Source organism: Pieris napi, chromosome 3 (assembly GCF_905475465.1).
Source record: "Pieris napi chromosome 3, ilPieNapi1.2, whole genome shotgun sequence".
Classification (NCBI taxonomy): domain Eukaryota; kingdom Metazoa; phylum Arthropoda; class Insecta; order Lepidoptera; family Pieridae; genus Pieris; species Pieris napi.
The window spans coordinates 5,446,441-5,465,471 of NC_062236.1; the positions used below are offsets into that span (position 1 = coordinate 5,446,441).

At 32.1% G+C, this 19,031-nt stretch overlaps 1 protein-coding gene across 8 annotated transcripts in view; it reads right to left on the bottom strand.

The window, feature by feature from the left end:
• Nucleotides 1-18,671, bottom strand: part of LOC125063785 (poly(rC)-binding protein 3) — a 114,920-nt gene extending 96,249 nt beyond the window's left edge. For 3 of the 8 annotated variants that reach the window (XM_047670418.1, XM_047670417.1, XM_047670415.1), the window contains exon 1: nt 18,262-18,671. The gene's annotated coding sequence lies outside the window, so the exon portion shown is untranslated. The remainder of the gene's footprint in view (nt 1-18,261) is intronic. The other 5 variants (XM_047670422.1, XM_047670423.1, XM_047670419.1 and 2 more) reach the window with 5 other exon arrangements.
• Nucleotides 18,672-19,031: the final 360 nt, after the last annotated feature.

Here is a 19,031-nt window from a genome sequence, read left to right on the forward strand (position 1 = left end):
TATAGTAAGCGACACGATACACATTGACATATTATTATCTACAAAAACAGTACCTCCATATCATTATCTGCTACGTCAGTATAAAAAGGTGCTAGATAATAAGATGTTTTCTTTATTTTCCCGCGGTTGTGTTTTTTCTGAAACGAAAGGCTCCTGTAGGAGGGATTTGTTCGGATTTAGAGGGTGCCAATCTCCAGCGAGCTAACCACTAGCGGTAACTGAATACATTGGGATAGAAAAACCCGCATTTTCCTTTCAACAGATTTTAAATTTACCCGAATATGTTGTTGTTGTTATCTTTGTACAAAATCACTATATTTGTTTAATGTATAGATAGGAAATTCCCTGTTGGGTACAGGTTTATTTAATCACTTTTATGAAGGTATAATAAAGTATATTGTAAGTTATTATCGTAATGAAAACTATTATTCGGCTTTTGCAGCTGTAAAGAAGGAAGACATATTGATAGACATCTAAATGAACTTCTGAATAAATGGCTTTTAGCTACAGCAGGTCCTCTGATGATCCAGCGCTACCTGGGGATTCTGGCCATTATACTGATGGTCTAAAAATAACGCAAATTCACAAATTGTATTAGATAAAATCACTTAATCATCAATCTTGAAAACCTAAGTTACAGGCAAATGAAATATTTCAATAAATATTTCTTTTATTCCTGAATATTATACCAAATTGATATAATATAAAGTTTGAGTACAGCCCTGCGATTCTGTAACTCACTTTTCGAAGTCACACAGCGGTTTTTGCATCGGCGGTCGCTCTCAAATCAGTCGTGAAGCAGTCATTTTATGATTTGGCATTCTGAAAAGATGGGAGCTTGTAGTTTATTGTTTATCAGAATGCCAAATCATAAAATGACTGCTTCACGACTGATTTGAGAGCGACCGCCGATGCGAAAACCGCTGTGTGAGTTCGAAAAGTGAGTTACAGAATCGCAGGGCTGTACTCAAACTTTATATTGTATCAATTTGGTATAATATTCAGGAATAAAAGAAATATTTATTGAAATATTTCATTTGCCTGTAACTTAGGTTTTCAAGATTGATGATTAAGTGATTTTAAGTAAGAAATTTTTACCAATTAGAGCCAAGCTTTGTAGTAAATGGTTAACAAATTTCGAAAAAATAATGTTAGTGTTTGTAATTCTTTCAAGTGGTAATAATGCTTATAAACGTAGACTGTATAAAGTGTCCGTCGACCTAATAACCTCTCCAGGGGAGAAAACATGGAGCCACATTAATATCCGATTATGATAATGAAGACAAAGTTTTTGTAACAAAACAAAGGCCCAGGTGGCAGCACTCAGAAAATTATGCACAACCATATGGGGGCTAATCCATCAGACGATCGGGATCGCTGGCATTCATTAATCATTCTCTATTGATTAATGTGTCACCATACAAAATAGAAATTATGACTCTCAAAATTGATGAAGTCTGTCCTGATTTTAATACGCTGGTGACAGAATAGACGTAAGTGAATTTCACGATAATACAATTAAAAGTGTAAACGAAATTTTTGTTTCTTAAATAATTTTGGGTTTGTTTCCCGTGAGTCTCTAATGTCTGTTTCTTTGAAAAGTTTCTTAGATTACTTTAAAGATAAGTGAATCTGTGTTATTGTTTAACCAGAAAACTAACTCAGGATACTAATATGACATCTGAATTAACGACTGAGCTACGAAGGTGGTGTTTTATTAGTATGTTATATCAAACATTATGTTTAACAAATAGCGAGATTTAAGGTATATTTTCTTGTCCTAAGTTATCCCATAATGTAATATATTAAAACATATAAAGCTCGTTTATATTCATATAAAGAATTTATGATGCCTTATAACCTAAGCGAGGATAAGTATTATAAAAATATCCCACTATAAAAATGAAAATTCTTCATGCTAAAGCAATTTTATACTCATCAGTCCCCATAGAAGTATGTATTCCGAAACGAAGCTTACTGTACTGTAATAAGACTGATTTATTTTTTAGAAATAAAGAGGTCAAAAGGTTAGCAAACTAAGGAAAGTTTAAAATATCCTACTATATTTGACTTCTTAAATTTCTAAAAATATTTCGAAAATACAATTTTGTTTAATTCATACTGTCACTCCGCGATTACTAAATCATTTGTTGTTATTGTTAAAGAAATTAAACCAATACAAACCACAGTTAAAAAATTAAATACTTTGAAATTACGTGCATTTGATTGCTGATTCATAGCAGCGCCATCGCAAATTAAAACATATTATTTATGTTGAATTTCTGAAACGAACAAATAGTTTCAATAATGTAAGAAAAAACGCCTTTCATGTCGTAAATCGAGAATTATGAATATCATATTCATTCAAGCTATCTAGTACTGATAATACGACAACTTCCATTGATATAGAACTTTAATTTTAAACTGAAGCAATTATGTTTCCTCGGAAGGACTTGCGGGTTATACGCACTGTATAAACCTGGATCCATGGATATAATGCAAAGATAAAAATTATGCGCGACTGTTTTGTTATATACTCGCTACTGCACCACTAAACCCTACTACAGCAATCGCCCCATGACACGGTAACAGCCTTATCCACATCCCGCAATGTATCAATCTTGTTACATCCGCTACACGTGCGCTAGTTTATTCAATGCGTTAAGGAGTCGTAAGCAACAACGCCTAACAATAAAGAACTACTTTAATTTTCTAAAAGGCATTTGTCTTAATTTATTGATGCATCAATAAAATTACTGTGGCAATGCAACGAAATGTATAGACGATTGTTGGTAGTACCTTATATTTTAAGACTAACGTACTTTTCATCTTAAGAAGAAAATACCAAAATTTAAACTAAAGTAAACTGCTGGCTTAAAATAACTACAATAGCACTTCGAGTGCTGATTGTACAATGTCTAAAGGTAGAGAAGAAAATATCTACTATAATTCCATAATTGATTTAGGCGTTTAATAAATGAGTAGGAGCAAAATCCACGATCATTTGGTAATTCCAGAAATCACATAAATGATTATCAAGTTCTAATTAAGTAGTGATGGATGTATTATTTAATCCGTTGTGCGTTAGATTGTCTGTTATTAACCCGAAACATCAAGCCGACGGCGAGCTGGCATAATTAATATTGCAAACGTTGTTAGCAGATGGATGAAGTGGTGTGAAGGGAGGGTTGTGTGGCTTGTACCTAATATAAATTTTTTTAAACGTCCATCATTCTAATTTCTATTCAGAAAATTACATTATATTATACATTATTTATATTGACTATCCGATAAAGAAAGGTAATATTTTTCGTTGTCATTTCCACAGACATTATAGGTTGAAAATTTTTTTGATTGGTTTCTAAATGCTTGATTAACAGTTCAAATGTGACAAACGAATAGTCTCAAAATAAAACTCAGTATATCTTTGAAAATGGTTCTCAAAGTAGGCGAAGTAAATGTGTCTTGTAGCAAGTTTAATTCAAGAAGGTCTTATTTTACGCTTAGGTAACGTAATTAGCCGGTCAAAATACCAGTTTAAGAATGGCGCCGTTGCATTTATTATAATAATGATTTAAAAGTCAGAGATAAGTCAGAGTATAGAACACATTAGTAGTCGTGTTGCTAGATAAACCTTTATACATTCTTTTAAGCATAATTAATTTTAAAATCCTTCGAAATACAAATTGGTTTAATAATTTAGCAGGCCTTTGTTTGATTCTATCAAAAATTATTTGAAACTTTTTATAAAAAAATCTAACGATAGGATTCAAAAAGCTTTTTTATATTTACAAACAATAAAAGCTGCGTTTCAACCGCTCCATCAAAAATTGCAAAAATAAATACTGGCTGGCAATGTTACCATCTATTCTGCGTGCATAGATTGGTATTAAATGGGTGTTCTGATGGAATGCGAATAACATACGTACACACGTTCGAAATACATTTGAGCGAGTTTCTCATAGTATCAATTTCTAAAGCACCATTGATTGGTAATAGCGTAGTACATACATTCAATGACATTATAACCCGGCACGGCCTGATATGTCTATCTGTTTCACTGAATTTTTTTCTCTATAGCTAAGTAGGTGAACAGTCTTATGTGGCCGTCGATGTTTTTAATAAGATATACTATTTTCCCCTTGTTTAAAACGACACCTTTTAACCGTAGGAGCACGCAGGATTAACATCGGAGTGTGTCAATAAAATAAACAGTGTTGGACCGTTGTTGGACTAAGTTTGGGTAAAAACTAATCAATTATGACACATTATGGAACTGACATTTTTTCTTAATGTAAAGGAAACTAATTCCGCACTATTCCGTGTAATATTAAGCAAAAACTGTAACATAAAAAGCGACCAAAAAAGCTTTCGTCTCATGAATGGCTAATGATGCGACACATTTCTCGTTGAAACCGGACGTAATTAATCAAACAACTGAATTAATTATAATAAATTGATATGCGGCTTATTGTGCGATATTCGAGGTATGACAATTTTATGCATTTCATGCTTTTATTATATTTTAATTGCATCAATAATATTTTGACAAATAGCAATAGCATTACTAACCAAATTTACAAGGATGATTTGTTTATAACTAATAAAAAGTATTTTGTAAAAAGTTGAAATAATTAAAATTAAATTTATTATTTTTGGTAAAAGGTACATCTTATTATTGTGAGTACAGTTTATATAGTTTTGTTACACAGTTTTCTTTTACGCCAAATTGTAATGCATACTTTTAACTAATAAAATCACTTTTAATTTTAATTAAAGAAGTATTGAATATTTATTATATTAGACTGTACTATTTTTATTGTTAAAACAGATTTTTCGGATTTTAATGATAATTAAAACCTTTTAATTAATGATTACCATTATGAGGTAATGTATCCTGACTTTCAACAATACATTACGAAATAGTGAGTGTATACTAATGAGGTAAGTTGAGGTGTATGCGAATCATTATACGTGGCTGTTCACCGCACGACGTCATTTCCACGTCGCGGTTTCCACGCATCTAAAATTCCTGGAAATTAACGTGATTTTCTTCGTATTAACGCGGCTTAATGCTATGAAATTTCCTGATATGTTTTTTTAATAAAACTAAATCATTAATCAACTAAGTATTGCTCATTCCCTTAAGTTTTATTATTGGTCTATTAATTTTCCATAAATTTATCTATCATCCCATTTGTCCCTCCTTTCAGAGCCTTTTGGCTAAACCTCATCGGTATCCATATTAACGAGCTAGGTCTGGATATCCATAGTTGCTCTTCGTGTATGTTATTTTTGCTATAAGTGCTCACATCAAAAATTTTATTTTATTTTTCTTGCACCAATGTAATGCAATGTAAATCTAACAACAATATATTTGTAACATTATTGTTAACATACCTCGCGCAGACTATGCCTTCTGTTTAGCACTCCAAAGGTCGAGTAAAAAGTGTATTTAACTGTCTATTGTATTCGTTAGAGAAGTATTGCTTAAATGTGTACCAGTACCGCTGTACATAAAGTATAGCGAATACTTCTTTACTAATTACAACTTTTCCTTGTTAAAACATAAAGTAAACCTTAAGTCGTAGCATATCTCATTTCTCTTTATTTTATACCTTAGTTCGTCACACAAATACCGCTACTTTAAAATTGTTAAATGAATATAAAAATCGTATTTATTTGCATTAGTCTAATAATAAATGTATGATATTTAGAGACAAGATCATATCTAGTTATGATACATCAGGCCCAGGTTGATGACCTATAAAAAGGGTTCGTGTATGCGAAGTAGTTGTGATACGGGGTGGATGCTGGAGTGTGTCGTTAGTCAATGCCGAGTAACAGGATACATACTGAATTTGTTATTCATGAGCGATCTTTCTTTTTCCAACACGTGTTTTATTAATTAATATGCTATTGTTCTGCTGTATTGTTTGTTGATATAAAAGTGCTACAACTAAATACTAGACAAGTTTACTCGCATTTTGAGGACATTCGTTTTAAAATAGAACAATAAAATATGTATTTTGGAGAGTATTAAATTGGATATGCTCAAATAATAGTGTTGGTTAATAACTATTTAATATAACTTTTTTGTCGTTTGTTTGTCTCCATATAGACTCTTAATGGAATAACTTAAGAGTGATACAAATTATTCATTCATTGATTATGTGCAACAGGTTAATAAAATACATATTGTTAAAGCAACTCACATACTATAGTTCTGACTCGTGTTTTAAATCAATCAAAAATATCTGATAAACAATCGCTTAAAGTAAGCCCAACAAAGTTTATATCAAAACAAAATAAAACCAAATTTCTGTTGCGAAAATCACTTTCACTTGACATCTGAAATAACAGAGTCGAGCTCAATTTTCATATTTTCATACAATATATATTTTGTTGCTTCATTCGTCTTGAATTAAATTTGGTAAGATTTTTAGCCGGTGTAAAGCTAATCTTGGGACATACATAGAAATGTATGGTATAACCTGCCTATATAATATGCAACATAATATGCCTGGCAATTCAAGTGAAATGGTAAAATACTTAGATACCAATAGATATTCAGACAGTTACTCTATATATTTTAATGTGTACTATAAAAAATAAGTCAGCAAACGTTTAACCTTATAACAAAAATTTGGGTCTTAAACGTCTCTTCATTAAAATGTTATACCTATAGTATTTCTAGAACGGTCGAAAGATATATAATAATATTTCAATTCCAACCTATCGTCCCTTGGATTAGAGCGTTTAACCAAACAATACTATTGTATAGAGGTCCTGTGTTTGCTCTCAGTGAAATATCTATGAACAATTATTCGTTTAAAATATGTTTATACATGAATGCTTTTACATTACACGTCAAATTGTAAACAGGTTTTTAAACTTCTCTTTTGAAGTACCTTGGGGATTTTTGAAGTTATTTAATTGATTAAAAGAAACAAGGAATTATGAGGTTTCAAACAATGCTTTATACCTTTTAACGGACTATAAATATCATTCAGTGTTCACACACATACGAGTTCAAATATGAGACACACATTTTTAAAAAATTAATTGGAATATTTGACCTCGTTATTGCGAGACGAAATATAATCTGTATAAATATATTCATTAAATTAAAATAAATTAAATCATTCAAATAAACAGATAATTTTTTCAAAGTACCGAGCGTGAGACATCACGGAAAACGCATTGTAAAACAAGAATGCAAGAACTAATAATGCAGTGGGTATAATAGAAAAGTTGACATGTGATTCTCAAAGCTGAATTGCGGAGGTGTTGAAATCAAAGTACACTAGAATTTTATTAAAGCCTTTGAAACGCTGTGAAACGCAGATTGTATTTCCATGAAAACTATGTAATACTACCTCACAGTAATAAAAGTAGCGTGTAATATTATTAGGTTCAGATACATTAAAAAATTATACAACATACAAAAATATGTAACTTAGTCATTTTTAATATCCTTCTAAAAGACGTATTATGTTTTCTCTAATAGCAATTATAAGCACCAAAAAAAATTTTCAAAGTGGCCTCTACTCCCACTAACACAGAGAACACATAAAAATAGAGGCTCATATCTTTTTTCAACTTAAACCATAAATATTTAAGTCATACGTGACGTTAAAATGGTGCCGCCATTTTATATTATAGATTATATAAAATGGCGTGCAATACCTTCGTGGTTGATGTTCCAACCCAGGTGAAGTTTAATAGACTATCGAAAGAAAAACAAATGCATTCCCATCAATCACTGTTATAGGAAAGTCAATTTCAAGTAACAAGGGGCTGTAAATACGGATGGTTGACTCCCCTCGCGTAAAGGAAAATCACATTTAATAATATTCTAACAATATTTTTGCGAAATACGAATACATTAAGTTCAATTTGTATTTATTCAATTCAGCTTTACTGCTTTTTATGTCTATCAAAATATATAGTTATTTAAAATGTTGTAATGAATAATTTTAAAAAGGAAAAAGTTTATTATGTACAAAGACACGATTTTTAGTTAAATAGTTTGGTACTGCGTATATAAATATGTCAATAAATGAAAACACCAAGTGCGATATAATTACACTTTATCGCATTTATTTAACACTAAATATGTAAGTTGTTGTCGCCTTGTCGTAAGCTCCAAGTTTTTCTTTTCAAGTTTGTCGAGTTTATTAACTTTAAAAAGCTAATGTCGACCTGTCAGTGCACTTAAAATAAACACAAGTTTCAAAGGAGAAGCTGCATGCAGAAAACATAGTTGTGAAGTTTGCATGGACATAACTAAAACATTATTATTTATAATAGCATTTTCGTAATGATACGCAAGATAAATTATTAAAATTTATATGACCTTGAAGCAGCTTTTTTAATAAGAAATTGTAACAAGGTTTGTAAGAAGGTTCATGGAAACTAGGGAATTAATATTATTTTACAACAGAAAACAAAACTGTAGCTAAGAATTTTAACAGATAAATATGTGAAATTCCGTACCCCCATTTCGTAGGTGTCTTGTGTGGCCAATGGTAGACACCATAGACAATAGGTGTCACCCAATTCAAATCGTCATTGCGTACCCAACGAGTACCGAAATTAGGCTCGGTGCTATTACGCCATGAGTTCTAACTACGAAGGCGCACAAACTAATAAAAATACGTCTTTAATTTTAATATTATAAAACCTTCAATTTATATTATAAACTGTATATGCCCCGCCCCATACATAAACCTTTAGAATCATATTATACCTGAAATAAACAAATCTATATATTTTTGGCAATACATAGATTTGAGTACAACGTTTTATGTTCATACAGATTACATACAAAACCGACATATTGTCTCATTGTTATACTGAATACACACGTGAAGCCTAGAAAATGCTATGGCATTTCCCAAATTTCGCAGGTAGGAGAGGAAAAATTAGGCAGTCCTAGAAGCGCTTCATCGCGTTATTAAAACCGCACATGCATACAAAAGAGTTTGCTTTATTGAATACTTGACAATATCAATCAAACATTTTTTATACAGCTTCTTTCTATACGATATATTAATATAACTATGTCTAAGCTTAAGCTTGGTTCTAAAATTGCATTCTCAATCTTCAGAGAAAGGCATTTTCAGTCTCTCAAATATTTCAACTGAATACCGGATGAAAGACGCGATGTTCAAGTTATTTCAACGTTTATTTAAGGAACTATCGCTATTAGAAAACAATGAATTCTGCATGCGCTGGGTCTCCGAAGCCGCGAAGGCGACGATCGTAGACTCGCTCACTTCGCGTGATATTGAGACGCCTAGAAATTCCCGCTGCATCACAGACACGCTGAAAACTCAATGAAACTCAATCCCGGCTTTATCCGCACTTTAACGGCATCTTCCAGGCATAAAAATGAGGAATTTCAAAGATTGGAAAGCGGTGCATAATCTTGAATTTATTATAAGTTGTAAACTCCATAACCTTTCCATAAACGTTTTAGTAATGAAAACATTTTTAACATTTGCAATTTTATCTTTGCTAATTAACTAAATACCTCTACCGATATTGTATGCATAAACAAAAGAAAAGCAAAAATTGCTGTCGGAAAATGCTCGAACTTTGCTCGAACGAGCTTTGTGAGCTTTTAATGCATCTCTGGGAAATTAGTCCGGAAACAGTTTACGTTTACTGACGCTAAGTGCTTGTTTACAAATATCGGAGGACAGGGCAAGCCTGGCGGGAAATGTCGAGAGTAAATTGTCCAACTGGATGACTTAACACTTCATAATCCTCACGGCCTTATGTAAATTTATTCTATTCTATTGCAAATCAAATTGATATTCTACATAATTTTAAACTTTTTAATATTATGATTATATGGTTAGTATAAAATTGGCATTTTATATTTGTTTTTATTAAATAGCCTATAGTTTTATTATATTCTAGTAAAACCAATAACTACACGTTATATTTTAATTATTATTAATTTTAAAGACTTTATTTTTACACTATTTATTCTTATTCAAGATTTTCCCAAAAAGTTACTTTCACAGGATTAGTATTATAAAATTCGATAATATTTTTTAACAAAAACAACAATTTATTCTGCCCATAAGTCAGGAAATCGCAAACTAAAGTGCAGCTCTGTGAACACTTTATGTAGTAGTAACATTCTCAACAGCCTGTGTTCGGACATTCGTTAAGCTTTGATTGACAATTTTATTGGACGCAACTAAACCGCTTTACGTTAAAACCTTAAACGTTAACCGTTAAAAGTTTCGGAAAATGTGCTTTTTTAAACGACACCTTTGGATTTCTAAATATGCGTATGTAAAATACATTTCAAGCTTCCATTGCTGGGTAAGGAATCAAATAAATAATCAGATGCAGTCTTTGTTTTGTCAAAATCGTGCGTTTCTCTTTGTTCTTCCTTATAAACTACATATAAGGCTTTCGTTTTTTATTTGTTTTAGAAATTTTGCCCTTGCTATGAACAAGATGGCTATTAATATATTTCTAAGATTAGGATTTGCTTATAACTTTCACGGGACTAGTATGGGTAATTTTGAGTACTAAACAGTTATTTCAATTGTATTTAGGCATATATAGTTTTACTTATATAAAAAAACCTTTATAAACAATAAATATCCACTTTATTTAAGATCTCTATCAAATATTAGTTATGATTTAAAAATAAAACAAAAAATACGTTTAGAAAACCGGAGTTATTTTCCCGTGTCACAACCCGTTATACTTCAATTTCTCAAATGTATTACATTCTCAGACCTATATCTGTATTAAAAGCCGTATTCTCTTAAAAGGAAGAGCGAAGCAATCCATTACAGAATTTTGCGAAGCAATTGAGAACTTTTTATAGATGTAACATTAATGGAAAATACAGGTGATCTCATTTCGTATCAATTCGAACGAATATTTACGATGAGGCTAATTTTGCGCCTTGAAACATAAAATATCCTTAGATATATTTTGACTTATTGAAATCAACTCAGAGAATGATGTAACTTTTGAAATAGATTAGCTTAACTAATAATATTAACGTAACGCCTTTTTGGGCGAATTTTGTTCAAAAGCACAGTACAATAGGTAATTCGTATGTTACTATACACTGCACTGGTGTGTAATTTTTACCATCCTATTTCACATTTTTAAAGGAAGTAAATGTCTAGAAGTTGAGAATGTGGCCCTCAACTTACTTTACCGTACTTTTGACCACCGTGTCAGAAAAGCAACAGATATATCGCCTTGATTGAAACGTATAAGGGTCACCTGCCTAGCTGCTAAGATATCACCTACTTGCCTATAAAACTCATGAAACAGAAATCCGTGGCTTATAAGAAAGAGTTGTAATCTCGATATTTATTTCATTGATGCTCACACATCACACATGTTAAAACGCGGACAAATAAACAAATATAAAATATATAAAAAATATATACATGTGTGAAAATGACATGAGAACTTACGCATCAGGCGCAGCTCTAACCATGCATTATTTAACGTTTGCATTTGTAAACGTCATTTCGAGAATAATTATGCCAATGATTAATAACAATGACGATTTATGTGTGATATAAATAAGTTTAACCTGCAACTGATAGTGAACGCGGTAGTGACTTACATCTTGGCCGCAGTCCCAGACAGCAACGACGGACTATTGTGATATTTATTAATCTACCTAGCATGTAACGTATAATTTTGTTTGATTTTCAGTAAGAAAATACTATAGTTATTAATAAATTTTATTAACAGCGTATTTAACTCTATAGATAGCTTTGGTTGTGTATAGTAGGAAAGTGATAAGTAATGATGAACAAGATGTAATAATTATTTGTTTCCCTACTAATATAATCTAGAATATGTTGTAGAGTAGTGTTAGCCTAGTGGCTTCAGCGTGCGACTCTCATCCCTGACGTCGTAGGTTCGACTGTGCACCAATGGACTTTCTTTCTATGTGCGCATTTGACATTCGCTCGACAACATCATGAGGAAACCGGCTTGCCTTAGACCCAAAAAGTCGAGGGCGTCCGTCAGGCACAGAAGGCTGTTCACCAACATGCCTATTAGATTAACAAATGATCATGAAACAGATACAGAAATCTGAGGCCTAGAACTAAAAAGGTAGTAGCGCCATTGTTTTATTTTATTTATGTTGTACGCACTGTCAGTTACTAAGGCGATATGGTTTAGAAATAAAAAAATACTTTTAAACCTCCTCGTATTATTATTAAAGCATTAGTTGTATAAGTACATACTATCAATCGCAAACATTATTAATATAAAAGCAAAATATAAGGTGAATATATATTACAGGTATATATATTTTTAGTTATAATGCAAAACTTGATAACTATAGGAAACAATGACACACATTTCGGAAGTTATGAAAATTGTATTATTATCGTTTCCAGCTTTTGGGAGCAGATTTGATCCCGCGACGGCAGTGAACCGCGAATGGAACCTGAAAGAGGCCAGTCACGCGTGCTCAATTGACAACTGACGAAAATATCCGGCCCTTTGACGAAAAACTAGCAAAAATCGCTATTTGCTAATAGACCTAGGAACTCATAAATACATATGTTTATCAAATGCTTTGTCAATGCAATTGATAATGTAAACTCTCTATTTTTTTGTTTTTATTTGTTTACGAAAGTCAGGAAGATTACCCAATAATCTTTTAAAGTAGTTTTACACTCTTAGTTTTTTATGATGCCCTACGGCCAGGTTTCGTCAGCCTGAAGGTACAAAAGTTTAATTCACATACGCAATATTTGTATAGTAGTTACCAAAAAGTTTTTAATACTATAATTAAATTATAAACGGTAATTTAAATATGTTTTATGTACATTGCGCGCTATATCGGTACAAAAATTACCTTTCAATTATGACACACTTCAACCAAACACGATTTATGAAAAAGTGATGTCTATTTCGCTAGATCTAGAATTATTGCTAAGTGACCCAAATACCCCAATAATCAGTCTAGCAGCAAACAGTGAAAATACCTCAAATCAATACACTACGTTCGCCCGAAGCCTGCTAAGTTATTTAGCATGCAGTCGACACATCAACCGAGTGAAAATGCAATATTCGCCTTGTCCATGCGGAAACACGGTTATTTTCAATCCCCTTTTTTATCCGAAATATGTTTCATACATCCTTTATTGGCGTTCAAAATTCTAAATCTATTTATTGTGAAAAAATATAATTTTATAAAAACAATAGAAAGGCGTCAAATGTAGCATAGTGTTATAGTTTATTTAGAATTATTATGTAAAAACCATAGACAAATATATAGTTAACTATTCTTCTGTCAATCTCAAGAACAGGGTTTTAGTATATTAATGTCTTTCGTTTAAGTGAGTACGTGAAGTAGTTAGATTACTCGAAGTTTCAAGTGCTTGTTTTAAATCGTGATCAGCGAAATTGCTTATTTCCAATGAACCACTAAAAACCATACTGAAGATACAAAAACTAGATTCAAACAATTTGTTTTCTGTTATAAAGATATGACTATTATACCACTATGGGTAAAGTCAGACGGAAACTATTAAAAAACAGTTTCTCAGCCTTACTTTGCAACTTTGTTGCCTAGTGTTTAGATGTGTGTTCTGTTAATCGAATCTATTAGCAGTTAGCACGAATGTACCGCAAGCTTGGATGTGTCTGAGAACCTGTCCAAACCTAGCCTTCACAGGTTGTTGACACTGTCATACTAGGCTCTCGATAACCCGCCCTTACCGTTACGTTTCCTAGTACACTTTTTATCTGATAATTCCTATTAAACCTTCAAGAATCTAAAGTAAAAAGCTTAGACGACGAATCGAACTACGAAAGCTATAGAGCAGAGATTGAGGATAAATATGTTATTCTTTGTCTGTCAAAAGGCTTTAGACGCAAAACCAAGAACGAATCTTGCTATTTTTTATAACAAATTAACGGATAAAAATCATCTTGAAGCAAAAAAAGTACTATATTGGCCGATTTATGAAAGTCTTAAAATCTTCAAAATATAAGAAAGAACCTTTTCCCCGTTACATACAACCTTACAGCCTCAATTGCGATCGAGAGTATTATTTAATTAATTATATTCGGCATACATATATCCCTAATCCCCGTTTCTACCCAAAGCCAGAGATCAAACAGAAAGTGCGGGGTTGGTAAAATCCATATAATAATTATGAGGTTCTTCAAAAATTTCTTCCTTGACCCAATACAGAGCACTCGACCCTCGCTCTTTCTTGAGAATCTAAAGCGACCAACTGATCAATATAAAATTCATCGCATTTGAAACTTTATGATGTGAAAGCAGTAAAATTGCTTTTACAACTCACTTCGAACTTGGATGTGATGAAAACTCAAGAAAAGTATTTCGAAAGCAGGTTGGCCTAATTAAGTAGTCATTATCTTGGAATTATGACCATTTTATAGACTTGGTCTGAGCATCTTGATTTAAGTGATGAGAGTCCATAATCTTAAGAAATTTATGTCTTATTGTGCATGCGATTTCCACCTCTGTAAATTAATTGAAAACGCATAGTCCGGAGATTAAGACTTAAGTTCCCGGCGATACAATATTGTTGATTTGAAGGCACATATATGAAGACAGTTAGATATCCAAAGTTTTTTACTATAGTTACGTTACATCTGACACTAACTTGACCTGAAACATACAGAAAGCCTCCCATTGGGAGGTTACTTTACACAGATATGCAATCTTGGGTTGCCTCTCTTGTTAGATTGAAAGAAATCTTAGAAAAAATAATTAAATTAATTTTTAATTTAATAATAACTACTATACCATATGGTTACCAAGATAACTATTTCACAAGTTTACTTTTCAGGTTTAGCAACTAAATTTAAATGTTTAATAAATAAATAAAATTGTAACTTTCTGCTTGCAATAAAAACTGGAAAACAATTAATGTTCTTGTTCATTATAGAAAAGTGCCTTTCAATTCCGAGCAGTTTTCTCTGAACATGATATACCAGTTTAACAGCAAATACGCTTCCCAACATATCAACGCATTACTAAGTTAGTGGTTACTAAGTCTCAAATCGTTAAAAAAATAATTATATAACATATCGTTGTGCGATGCGAAATTCAAAGAAATGTTAAAGTTCAAATATAATAATCTAAAAATAATTAACAGAATTTGGTAACATAAGTACTGCAGCTGTCTAACGAAATAGTATTTCAGTTATGAAGTGTAACTTGATGAATCAATCAAAAGATCTATAAAGCTTACCAAAGGAAGTTTAAAGATCACAGGCTGTCAAAAGTAGGTAGGTACTTGAGTCATAACTTTCAGGTAGTTGTCTGATATTGACTTTAACGTTCATCGTGAGCGAAAATTTTAACAGAAATAAAGATAATATAAAATGAACACACGCGAATTTGTTTCATAATGTTTGAAATACGAAATAGTTGGTTTGAATTTCAGTAGCATTGCATTATATTTATCACATCCCTGCACACAATAACATGTCAATAAGATTTCTCGTCATAAAGCAGAGTACATATCAACCGATATTCAATAAAATATCACAATGAGAGAATATTTGCAGCATCTAGGTCGACAATAACTCTCAGTCCCTATAGAAGAATACGTCTCAATTTTTGCGACCCCGGGCGTATATAATTTAACTCGTGGCCCTAAAGGACAAAGTTTAGACGCGTTTGTTCTGTTTTCAGAAGTTGATAACTCTGATGTGTGAGCGTTAGGTGGGCAGTTATTTGCGTGCTCTCTGAATTTATTATGTCCCCTTTAAGGTAAAGTTGTGAAATATGACACCTCGGGTCATTAAATAAAAAGCTGGATCGTGGATTAAATGTAATGTTAATGGTATTCATATATTTATTAAAATTATTTTGAATTTGAATTTCGCTTTTTTATTATGTTTTGAAAAATTTACTTACTGTTTTTCGTTAACAATTTACTAGTAATTTCTTCCTAAGCCGCATAATTTAAGTTTCTTAAGTGAACAATTCAATTATTTATATAAAAATTATGTATGTTGAATAGAGGGGGGAGGGATCATAACAATTTTAGAAAAGCTAAGGGGGCATGGCAAAAGCTTGGAAATCACTGCCTTATCTTTAATATTCTAATATTCCCTCTTCAGCACTTTGTGCTCGATTATGTAATCGATTATTGAGTACAAAACCAAATACCACAATGTAGCGGCATTAAATAGAATCTCAAATATAAACATTTTCTTTTGAGAAAATTCAATTAATTTTAACAATGCAAAAAAGAAAATACATTGTAAACTTTGATATTAACAATTAGAAAATTGCTTTTCAATAAGCGGTTTCCCAATTGGAAAACCTTAGAGAACAAAATTACTTCATTTAAAATTTGTAATGGACAAAGTTCAATTTTCGGAAAATTGATTATGAAATGTATTCAACTGAGGGAAATTAGGTTTGTTTGAAAACCTTGCTAAGGATAAAATGTGCATATATTTAAAAGTATTAAATATTAAGTTCAATACGATATTTTTAAAAAGTTAAGCAAAAATATAACGAATTTTATCCTAACAACTCGTAAAACTTGAACGTTATGAACAAATTTTATCATTGAGCTGCTGGCTGAGGCCGATCCGTTTTAAAAAGAAAAAAATTATTGAAAATTTTCTGATCAGATTTCTGTACTTTATACGAATTTGCGTTTAACGTATTCCAAATACTCACAATGTTTGTGAGGTATTTTGTGAATGTGTGTGATTGGTGATTATTTAAATTTAGTCAAACAAGATAATCTTAGCCTATTCTGAGCCTAAATACTTTTACTTGATACTTTTTGACGCGTAGAAAGTGCTTTTGTAATAATTCTTATTCATAAAACGTTACTTAATCTAATAATTATACGATGCGTGACAAAATATTGAAGATTTACAGGCCTTGTTTAAAACTAGATTGTTACATGAGTTACGTTTCATATTCAAAGTACTTACATTATCGGGAATTGGATTTTTTTTTTGTGACGCCAACCACTAGCATAATTTTTACCTTTTGTACCGGGTATGTTCATAGTATTACCTAATAAATTAAATAATAAAAATAATAGTTTAAAAATACTAAAAAACACGCTTTTAAAGCACATCAAACTAAAAAGTGAAAAATAATTCCTTATTTAGGCTGAAAATGGTAATGAACAAAAAATACTGGTATTATTGTTAAAAAGCGTGGGGCGCTCTGTGCCATATTTTTCGTCTATAGAGCAACCCACGCTTTTTCACAATAATACCAGTATTATTTATTTTTTATTTTTTAGTTAAATTTTTTTTTTTTTTTTCGGATTATTGCATTGTCTTCGATCTTTGACAGGTGCGCAAATTTGAATAAAATCTGTTTGTTTAAAGTGGGTCAAAATCGAGTCCGAAGGAGTCGGTTACATACATACATACATACAGGTGAAGCTAATATAAAGCGTGTAAAAACTTATTTTATGACAAATAGGTTATGACAAATTCATATATCGCTATTCCCCACACTAGTGGTACATGGTACATATTTAAAAAAGTTTTTTGAGAAAAAGTAGGTTTAGTGTTACAACTAATCAAACACAAGTCTTATAAGACATTAAGTATGTGTGACTGTGTGTGTGTGAATCGGTGTGTGTGCGCATGTATTTCAGTGTAAAACCTGTGCATATTATTTTAATATTTGCGTACTTCCAATGGAATAAATTCGGCTAAGAGATGGGGTGAACTATGTAAAATTTCGTATTTGTACAAAAAGTCCATTGATATCAATGTTAAAGAAGGCTCGAGTCATAAAATCTATTCCGCATTTCTAGCTGTCATGTATAAAGAAAATTACCCGCACTTATGGTTCAGTTCTATATTTTTACTAAATTTATTGTAATAAATTTAATAATTAAAATAAATAATTTTAAAAACCAAGAAACAAGAAAAATATTATTAATTATTTATGACAAATACGTTAATCCACGGTTTAATTAAAACATATTTTTAAACCTCGTTGAAAGTTTTTGCACTAGATAAACTTGTTTATTCGTTCCCTCGAGTGTCGGTCGCTAATTAAAATTTCTCATTTCAACAAGCAACACTATGAATTTATTAAAGCGTTGCAAATTACTTAGTAACGTATAATATAAAAACTGAGACGCTCTAAAGTGCTGTAAATATGCAAATAAAACTACTACTTTCTTTGACATAAAATTATAGACATCTAGTAAAAAGAGCTACTTGAAAAGCGGATATTAAAAAGCAGACGGAGCGAATACTCACCTACTTGACAGATGTAAATGAGACCGGCCGGCTTGAGCTGCGACTTCGCGTACTACACTTTCCACGGCTTTAATCCGGAATTAAATACACCCACAATAATCTGTCAGCGTATTCACTAAGTTCTGAATAGTCTCAAACCTACTCTAATACTTTATACACAGAAGAAAACTTTTATTTACAATGCGACGACTACCAAAACAAAAGATGAATTTTTCCAACTTTCCAAATTGGTTGTTTTGGGAAAATTCAAAACGATGAAATGGTTGGGTATAAGATAAGGTTCCTGACGCGCTAAGCTTAAGTTAGTACCGGTGAGGCTTGGACACGTCACGGAGAGGAGAGGATCAGACACACGACCGAGGAGACCGAGTCGACGTGAGTGACGCTGAGCCTCCCGCCCGCCTAACGTCGCGCGCTTACGAGCAAAAAGGATGCAGCGAGCGAAAGCCCGGACCAGCGAATATCGTCGCTCGGATGTTCTCGCCAGAGTCTCAAGTGCTCTTCACTGTTGGCACCGCGCGCACGGAGAGGGAGGGCTCTCCACACCCCCGTTCCGGAAAGTCCTATATTCATCAACCATTTACAGTTGAATTTGAAGCTTAAGCGCATGTAACATAAGCTATATTTTTGAATAAACGATGGGAGATGAACACCTGACGTTCGGCATCATATCGAGGAGCATATGCCCCCGTTGGCTAGGTGTAGCAAATACCATAACGAATACTTTGGCTGAACACGCGCCATATTATGCAACGTTACGATCTTGTATT